The following is a 10,083-nucleotide window of genomic DNA, read 5'->3' on the forward strand; positions in this document are numbered from 1 at the left end:
AATCCATTAATAAATGCTAATGCCAAGTTAGAACAGATGCTAGGGAACTGCAGCCAGAACCTCAGCTGTGAGATTTAGCTACAGAAAGCAGCAGCAGGAGACAAGCAAAAATAGGGGCGTGATGTTGACAGGAGATGACTTATAAAACAACCACAAAAAGGGAAGATTCTAAAACAGGAGGACTCTTCCAGCTTTTTAAATCTCACAAGGGAGTATCCGTGGTATGCTTTTCTGTGCAGTGAGTTCTACAGCCCGGGAGCCAACATAATAAGAGCTCTGCTGCTCAGCACCATCCTTTCAGCCATCAAAAGAGCACAAGTCCAAAACAAGTCCTCCAGGATCAGACACAAGGACTGTTGATGGCTTTAAGTACTTGTAGGTGATTAATCATATGCCTTTGAACACTGTGAAATGATTAAGCCATACATAAACATTTCTAAGTTTACATTTCAAGAAACTGAGATATGAGATCCTCACTCTGCCATGGAAGCTTTCTGGGAGACCCCAGGCTAATCACTCACTCAGCTTAAGCTACTTAAGCTACTTAAAGGTAAAGGTATCCCCTGTGCAAGCACCGGTCATGTCTGACCCTTGGGGTGACACCCTCTAGCGTTTTCTTGGCAGACTCAATACGGGGTGGTTTGCCAGTGCCTTCCCCAGTCATTACTGTTTACCCCCCAGCAAGCTGGGTCCTCATTGTACCGACCTCGGAAGGATGGAAGGCTGAGTCAACCTTGAGCCAGCTGCTGGAATTGAACTCCCAGCCTCATGGGCAGACAGCTTCAGACAGCATTTCTGCTGCCTTACCACTCTGCGCCACAAGAGGCTCTTAAGCTACTTTACACGGGTGTTAGTTGTGAGGATAAAATGGATGAGGCAAGAATGGTTTAGGCTGCCTTGTGTCTCCACTGGGAAGAAAAGCAGGGCATAACTATCAATATAAATACCTTTCAACTCAATAAGCAAAAGCAACTGGCTATTGCAAACACCACTGTTAATATGTTCTTTCCTTCCTTTTGCACGGTTTGAGCCAATGTGAAACGACGTGCTTTTTAAGCCTCCCAGAATATCAGCTGGCTCACACAGCATCATCTTGGCTTGATTGATGCTGTGATTAAACCTCTTAAGGCTTATAGCTGTAGAAATGCTCAAAGACGGTGTGAATGAGATGTTTTGAACAGACTGCTGCATAAATAGCGGTAATTGGCAGGGTTTTAATATGCAAAGAGGGGCAAAGCACCAGGCAGCTTAAAAGAATAAAATAATTGTATTAGGAAGAGAAACGACTATGTACAGAAAGAGGAGACAAGAGAGGAGATAAGAGAGACCTAACTGTCTCTTGTCTCCAGTCATTCTTCTGTTCTCTTCTGGAGGCAAGCAGGGGAGAGCATATACCTAAGGACATTCTTCCCTCTGCAGGACATTCTTCATATATTTCTGAATCATGCACCCTACTGATTTTGCAAATTCCAGGACCAGCAGTTGAGGACCTAGGAAGATGGTGAAATCAAAGACAGGCATTTTGAAGAACATCTAAGTATGCTTAAAAACAAAACAATCATACACAAAATGCCATTAAACATTGGATCCTTTTCTGAAATCGAAGAACAGAAGAGCAGATGGAGAAGTGCTATCAAATGCACTGCAAGTGATATAAACAAATGCACCCGGAAATTACTTGATCCTTAACAAGTCCAAGTTTCCCCTAAGAACTAGGACAGATTTGGTCCCCACTTCTAATGACAGGAAGAGTATTTTGAGGGAGTACAAGAAGGTCAGGGAGAAGAAGGCTTTTCTAGATAGTAATATAGTTGCATTGTACAAACTTACTTGGATAAATGAATGAGACTGTCATCTATACTGTGGTATAGAGCTTGTTTTAGCCCTTAATGCAAAGATTTATTCAAGGCATGAGCTTTTGAGTGCAAGCACTCTTCTTCAGACTATGAACTCTATCATGATGGTCAGTTCATAGTCTGAGGAAGAGTTCTTGCACTTGAAAGCTCACGCCTTGAATAAATCTTTGTTAGTCTTAAAAGTGCCACTGGACTTTGATTTTGTTTTATTGTTAGGTGGATCGAGAACTGGTTGACAGATCACACCCAAAGGATGCTTGTAAATGGTTCGTCATCTTCTTGGAGAGGAGTGATGAGTGGAGTGTCTCAGGGATCTGTCCCGGGCCCTGTGTTCAACATATTCATAAATGATTTTGATGAAGGAATAGAGGGGGTCCTTATTAAATTTGCAGATGACACTAAACTGGGAAGACACCAGAAGACAGAATCAGAATATAAGATGACAGGTTGGAAAACTGGGCTAAAATTAATAAAATGAATTTTAATAGTGATAAATGTAAAGTTCTTAATTTAGGTAGGAAAAATCATATGCATCGCTATAGGATGGTTGAGACTTGTCTTGGCAGTATGTGTGAAAAAAGGTGGTCTTAGTAGACCATAAACTGAACGTGAGTCAGCAGTGTGACTCGGTAGCTAAAAAGGTAAACGTAATTTTGGACAGTATTAAAAGAACTATAAGGTAAAGGTATCCCCTGTGCAAGCACCAGGTCATGTCTGACCCTTGGGGTGATGCCCTCTAGCATTTTCTTGGCAGACTCAATACGGGGTGGTTTGCCAGTGCCTTCCCCAGTCATTACCGTTTACCCCCCAGCAAGCTGGGTACTCATTTTACCGACCTCGGAAGGATGGAAGGCTGAGTCAACCTTGAGCCGGCTGCTGGGATTGAACTCCCAGCCTCATAGGGCAGAGCTTCCGACTGCATGCCTCCTGCCTTACCACTCTGTGCCACAAGAGGCTCTAAAAAGAACTACAGTGTCCAAATCACACAAGGAGATGTTACCACTTTACTCTGCTCTGGTAAGACCTCACTTAGAGTACTGTGTTCAGTTTTGGGCATCACAACTGAAGAAAGATGTAGAGAAACTGGAGTGGGTCTAGAGGAGGGCCATGAAAATGGTGAGGGGTTTGGAGACCCAAGTCATATGAGGAAAGATTGAGGGAGCTTGGTCTGTTTATCCTGGAGAGAAGGCGACTAAGGGATGTTATGATAACCATCTTCAAATACCTGAGGGCTTGTCATATAGAAGATGGAGCAAAGTTGTTTTCTGTTGCCCCAGAGGGTCGGGCCAGGACCAGTGGGTTGAAATTAATTCAAAATAATTTTCAGCTAAACATCCAGAAGAAGTTCCTGAAAGAGCGGTTCCTCAGTGGAATAGGCTTCCTTGGGAGGTGATGGGTTCTCCTTCTTTAGAAGTTTTTAAGCAGAGGCTAGATAGTCATCTGACAGAAATGCTGATTTTATGAACTTAGGCAAATTGTGAGTGGGTGGGCAGGAAGGGATGCGTCAGTGTTTGCTTGTCTCTTGTGGTCCTTCCTTGCATACCCACGGAATTACTGATCATGACTGTAGAATGATAGGTGAATTTCCTCCAGGGCAGGCTGGATTCTGAGATTTATGGTGGTGGTGAATCACTCGGACATAAAACTGGGGTCACTGTTGGTGGGCAGGTGGTTGTGAGTTCCTGCATTGTGCAAGGGATTGGACTAGAGGACCTTGGAGGTCCCTTCCAACTCTATCATTCTATGATTGAACTACTTCTGGGGTTTCTCAAAGCCTGAAGAATGTTTTTTTCTCAATGGTAAAAAGGTTGAAAAAGGTTGCCTTAATGCATCATGTTAAAACTTATTCAGTGCTTCATTTCTTTCTACTGGTTCCAGTCTTCTGAAATCCTAATGCATTAGTTATTGCATGTCCCATTTCGTCAATTGGGCTGACTCACTATGTGTAATCTGCCTTGAATCTCTGTGAGAAAGGTGGACTATAAATAACATCGCTGAACAAACAAACTGTTCCGCCAGGCCTATGGTTGAGACCAGATAATGACATCATGAGATGCTGGCCTCCCCACTGGAAACATCCACCAATAGGAACTCCTCCAGATCCTGGGCTCCTCTGTAGCATCTCCACAGTAGTCATGACTGAACTGTTGCTTTGGAGAAGAGACGCTTTGGGGAAGAAGCAAAAATGCCAGGACTGCACAGCACCACTATGGGAATCGCTGTTCCAGATCTTGCACTCTTTCACCATACACAGTCATCTCACATTGGTCATTCAGAAAGTACTATGACTTCCCGAATCAGCCTTCTCTATCTGGTAATGAAGGAACACTCATGCTTTTTGCAACCAATCATAAAAGGGAGATGGCAGGATTTTCACGTTCTACTATAGAATATATTTAGAATAATGACTTATCCTTCCCTAATTACTGGGTCTTTTTTCAGAAGTTTGGAAATGCTTATTCATTGTAATATGAGCCTCTTGTAGCGCAGAGTGGTAAGGCAGCAGACATGCTGTCTGAAGCTCTGCCCATGAGGCTGGGAGTTCAATCCCAGCAGCCGGCTCAAGGTTGTCTCAGCCTTCCATCCTTCCGAGGTCGGTAAAATGAGTACCCAGCTTGCTGGGGGGGGGGGGAAACGGTAATGATTGGGAAAGGCACTGGCAAACCATCCCGTATTGAGTCTGCCATGAAAACGCTGGAGCACCAAAGGTCAGATATGACCTGGTGCTTGCAGAGGGGATACCTTTACCTTTTTTCATTGTAATACCTTTGAAATCTTATAGCATTGTGGGATGACATTTCCCAAGATACAGATTTCACTCTTGATTTCCCCATACTAAAATGGTTGAGTGAAATTTTATTCCGAATAAAAATGAATTTTTATTCGGAATAAGACATAAAGCTGCATGCCACCATTTTCTTGTGGAACCTGAAGAATTTCCAGTGTGTCTAATGCCTTGTTTGGTTAAGCAGTTTGGGATCTGTGATTCTAGATTTCATCGTTTTTTCCTGGCATTAGCGTTTCACTTCATTGTTGCAGTTTCTTGTTCAGTATTCATAAATTCACCTCTCTTTTTTCCTCTCTTCAATATTCATAAAAGTCCGCGTTATATAACTTGTTTATTTAACTGGTAGTTGGTTACCAGTGGTTCCCCATGTGTTACAGAGTGGGAAACAAAATGTAGGCCATCAAGAGGTGATTAAATTGTTATAGCTCTCAAAAAGTAAAAAAAAGCAACCCTCAATTATCTGGATTCTTTTTTTTTTGGGGGGGGGGAACGATGACACTTCTTTTGAGCCATTGTCTACTGTAAACCAGGCTATGATAGCCGCCAGGTAACTGTGCAGTCAATAGAAACAGCCAAGGGATTCCAAGTATTATTAAAGCCCTTTTGAAATATACGCTTGAGAACATATTTACAAATCTGTTTCAAAACTGCTTGGCTCCAGCCAAGAACCATTGTGAGGTACCTAGGAAAAGAATTCCCTGAACCATGACAAAACTGTCATGCCAATATTCCTTTCAAGGGATGGCTATGGTGGTCATACCAGTTTGCAGCTTATTTCAATACCATTTATATTTGTAATGTAGAGGTATTATTTCAATATGCTCCCAGAATGCCTGCTGAATAGGGTTATGGACTCCTGGTTGGGAGTTCTGGGGGGGAAGGGAGCTCAGCAGGGATGTGATGTCATGGAGTTCACACCCCAAAGCAGCTATTTTCTCCAGGGGAGACTGGTCTTTATCATCTGTAATTCCAGATTTCCAGATACCACCTGGAGATCTCTTAAACATCTCTAGACAGGGTAAGCATACTCCAGATCCAGAGATAAAACTATATGAAACAGATGGAGTTTTGCAGTAGTTTCTGCATTTATGTTTTAAGCTTGAAATAACAAGATTTTTGTAAATACAATATTTTTAAAAATACACAAAAAAATCCTCCTTGCCCTACACATACATTTTTCTTTTAAGGAAATAAATGGCTGTTATACACACACATGTGTTCTTCCCAGCAGGTTCTGGCTGACACACACATCCTGTTTAGGGCATGTAATAGCGTTGCCAACCACCAAGTGTGGTATAATTGCCTGGTCCTCCCTGGCAATTACAATCTAACTCCAGATGACAGAAATCAATTCCCTCTGAAAAAATGGCTACTTTAGAGTTTGGACTTTAGGGCATTATACCATATGAGAGCCAGCTTGGTGTAGCGGTTAGGAGTGCAGACTTCTAATCTGGCGAGCCGGGTTCGATTCTGCACTCCCCCACATGCAACCAACTGGGTGACCTTGGGCTCCTCACGGCACTGATAAAGCTGTTCTGATCGAGCAGTGATATCAGGGCTCCCTCAGGCTCACCTCCCTCACAGGGTGTCTGTTGTGGGGAGAGGAAAGGGAAGGCGATTGTAAGCCGCTTTGAGAGTCCTCTAGGTAGAGAAAAGCAGCATATAAGAACCAACTCTTCTTCCTCTTCTTCTACTTCACAGGGTGTCTGCTGTGAGGAAAGGGAAGGCAATTGGAAGCTGCTTTGAGACTCTTTCAGGTAGAGGAAAGCAACATATAAGAACCAACTCTTCTTCTACCTCTCAGAGTGTCTGTTGTAGGGAGAGGAAAGGGAAGATGAATGTAAGCTGCTTTGAGACTCCTTCAGGTAGAGAAAAGCAGCACATAAGAACCAACTCTTCTTCTTCTACCTCACAGTGTGTGTTGTGGGGAGAGGAAAGGGAGGGCGATTGTAAGCCAATCTGAGACTCCTTCAGGTAGAGAAAAGTGACATATAAGAACCAACTCTTCTTCTTCTACCTTGCTAAACCCCATCCTCCCCAGGCTGCACTTCCAAATTTTCTGGAATTTCCCAAACCAGAGTTGGCAGCCCTGTGTCCAGGGTCTCAGGCTGGGTTCTTAACATTTTTCAGGGCTTTCAGGGCTTTTTCTGTGATGACCCCATGCCTGTAGAATAGATCCCACCCCCCTAAGAGGACAAGGGGCTCCTATAGGAGGCTAAAAATCCCTACTCTGTACCACAAAGATGTACAGGGCGTTTTCAAAATGGTAGTTTAAAATTATTTTATTATTTAATCTTTTATTTCTGTGATTTTATATAATCGTATTATATTTTTGTCTACTCTTCCCTGCCTTGACTCAGGAAAATGTCATTTCTCCCTCTCCCCTTCCTAAGCATTTTTTAAAGTACTGAAGGCAGGATATACATTGGGGGGGGGGAGAGTGTATTTTGCTTCCAGTGCAGTCCTTTATATCAGAATCTCCTATTTCCTGGAACGCCATGTTGACTTCATGGTCATACCACTGTCCTGAACGCCTTTATTAAGAAGCAGGCGCCTTGTGGAACCTCAAAGACAAACATCATTTCATTCTAGCAATATCTTTCATCAGATGCAGAGCAGGGACAAATGGTCATGTGTGAGAGTGGCCATATGTTTACCAACCAAGGAGTCATAACAGCGAAGACAAGTCAACCAAGGAGTCATGCCATGCATCTGACGAAGTGAGCTCCAGACAACAAAAAGCTTGTTCTAGAGCAGCTTTTTTCAACCTTTTGAATTATTAGAAATAATTTTTCAGGCTTTGAGGAGCCCAAGAAGGACTGGGGAAGGGGGAGGGGGAGACAGGAGGCAGTTTAAGCCAGGATTAAGTGCGCAGGCTCGCCCTTCAGGGGGAGCAATAGAAGTAGCTGAATCCCTAACTTTTGGCTGAGTCCATTAAGGCAGGAGGGGTTACAAATAAATTGGGGTATAAATGTGTTTAAAGTGCTGTGAGCTTCCTGCTTGTTTTTGCTCCAACTGTTTGACATGACTATTCCCCTGAAATTTAATTTGCTAATTTGTACTCCACTTTTCTGACTCATAAGTTTTTTTTTTCAATCAAATAAAATTTTTAAATTTATTTATTTTTCAATTTATATACCGGCCAGATATTCTTCTAATTAACACAATCCTATACCTATCCTATCCTAGCCCACCTTGTTCAGCCATAAAGCATCCTTCCAAGATCGGTAAAATGAGTACCCAGCTTGCTGCTGGGGGGTAAAACGGTTATGACTGGGGAAGGGAATGGCAAACCACCCTGTATTGAGTCTGCCATGAAACCGCTGGAGGGCGTCACCCCAAGGGTCAGACATGACTCAGTGCTTGCACAGGCGATACCTTTACCTTTTTAGAATCATAGAATCAGAGTTAGAAGATACCTCCAGGGTAATCTAGTCCAAACCCCTGCATAATTCAGGAACTCACAACTACCTGCCCACCCACAATGACCCCAATTTCATGCCCAAGTGATCCCTCCACCAAGAATCCCCAGAATCTAGCTTGGCCGGGAGGAAATTCACCTACCATCCACAGTGGTGATTAGCAATTCCCTGGGTATGCAAGGAACGGCAGTTCTTCATGCAAATACTCAGAGTTGGGGGCAGGGTTGAGCAAAATAATCAGAAAAATGCAAATTATGAATCAGGGAAAAGAGGGCCAATGCAAATCTTTAGCTCTGTAGACTATCAAAGTGCCTAAAACACAATACTTGCTTAAAAAAAACAATCCACTGTTTCTAGGGTTCTACTTTCAACATCACATTTGCGCCCCTTAAAAATGGCACTTTCCATAATGCTACCACCATGCAAATATTGATGTCCAGCTATTTTCAGTTTGCCTGGCCCAGATCTGATGCTTCAGCCCCACTAGTGTATCATAAAATGAAACAGGCAAGCTTTTAGATAAGGCCTGCTTTTAAAAACAAGCAGACATTCCTGATCCTTTTTAGTAGCATGTGGACCTACAATGGCACCCAGTGGCCAGTGCAATTAAACTCAGGTACCAACTCTAGTAAGGCTTATTCTACTGGAAGACAATGCAGATTTCTGTGGACGCTGCCCCTTGGTCAATTTGATGGCCATGTGCCTATCAGTAGGACTCCAGAATGGAGATATTCACAAACCAGGCAGAGACTTTTTGCATAATTGGGGGAGTCCTGTAGTGTGCAGATCACCTAGTTAAAGAAAAAAATAAACCCAAACCACCTTATGAGCATGAGCATGCTCATTGCCCTCTAGAAGCCAAATAAAATTGGGGGCAGTTGAGCACAGTGGGTGAGAGGGGATTGGCCTACTCAAGCCCCTAGTAACTTAAAACGTATCCTGGAGTGTGTGATGCATGTATTGCCACTCCCAAACAGCCATGGGAAGGGTGTGCTGAAATATGCTCCACTGTACTGTACTCTTCAGGCTTTGATGCAAAAAAAAAGCAGTTTCAAACTCGTTGTTGTTGTTGTTGTTGTTGTTAGGTGCGAAGTGGTGTCTGACCCATCGTGACCCCATGGACAATGACTCTCCAGGCCTTCCTGTCCTCTACCATTCCCCGGAGTCCATTTAAGTTTGCACCAACTGCTTCAGTGACTCCATCCATCCACCTCATTCTCTGTCGTCCCCTTCTTCTTTTGCCCTCGATCGCTCCCAGCATTAGGCTCTTCTCCAGGGAGTCCTTCCTTCTCATGAGGTAGCCCAAGTATTTGAGTTTCATCTTCAGGATCTGGCCTTCTAAGGAGCACTCAGGGCTGATCTCCTCTAGGACTGACCGGTTTGTTCGCCTTGCAGTCCAAGGGACTCGCAAGAGTCTTCTCCAGCACCAGAGTTCAAAAGCCTCAATTCTTTGATGCTTGGCCTTCCTTATGGTCCAACTTTCGCAGCCATACATTGCAACTGGGAAGACCATAGCCTTGACTAAACGCAGTTTTGTTGGCAGGGTGATATCTCTGCTTTTTAGGATGCTGTCTAGATTTGCCATATTTTTCCTCCCCAGGAGCAAGCGTCTTCAAACTCATACAACCCCCAAACACAATAATGGCTAAAGGGAAACTGTACTCTAGTGCTGGAAGCTGCCATTAAAACCAAGTCAGCAGGAAGCTATTCATCTAAGGCCAAATTAGCTGTCTCACATTACTATGGGGAGGGCAAATCTTCCAATCTTGTAAGCCACCACCCCAATTCCTTGTGAGCTTCTAATTTGTAAACATTTCTCAGTACTGTGTTCAGTAGGGTACTACAAGCCCACCCATACAAGCCTACCATACTCTTTCCAGGTATGGTAGTTCCCTTGATTCCATTGGAAAATATAAAGGTAAAGGTATCCCCTGTGCAAGCACTGGGTCATATCTGACCCTTGGGGTGACACCCTCTAGCATTTTCATGGCAGACTCAATACAGGGTGGTTTGCCAG

Source organism: Paroedura picta, chromosome 1, assembly GCF_049243985.1.
Source record: "Paroedura picta isolate Pp20150507F chromosome 1, Ppicta_v3.0, whole genome shotgun sequence".
NCBI classification, from domain to species: Eukaryota; Metazoa; Chordata; class Lepidosauria; order Squamata; family Gekkonidae; genus Paroedura; species Paroedura picta.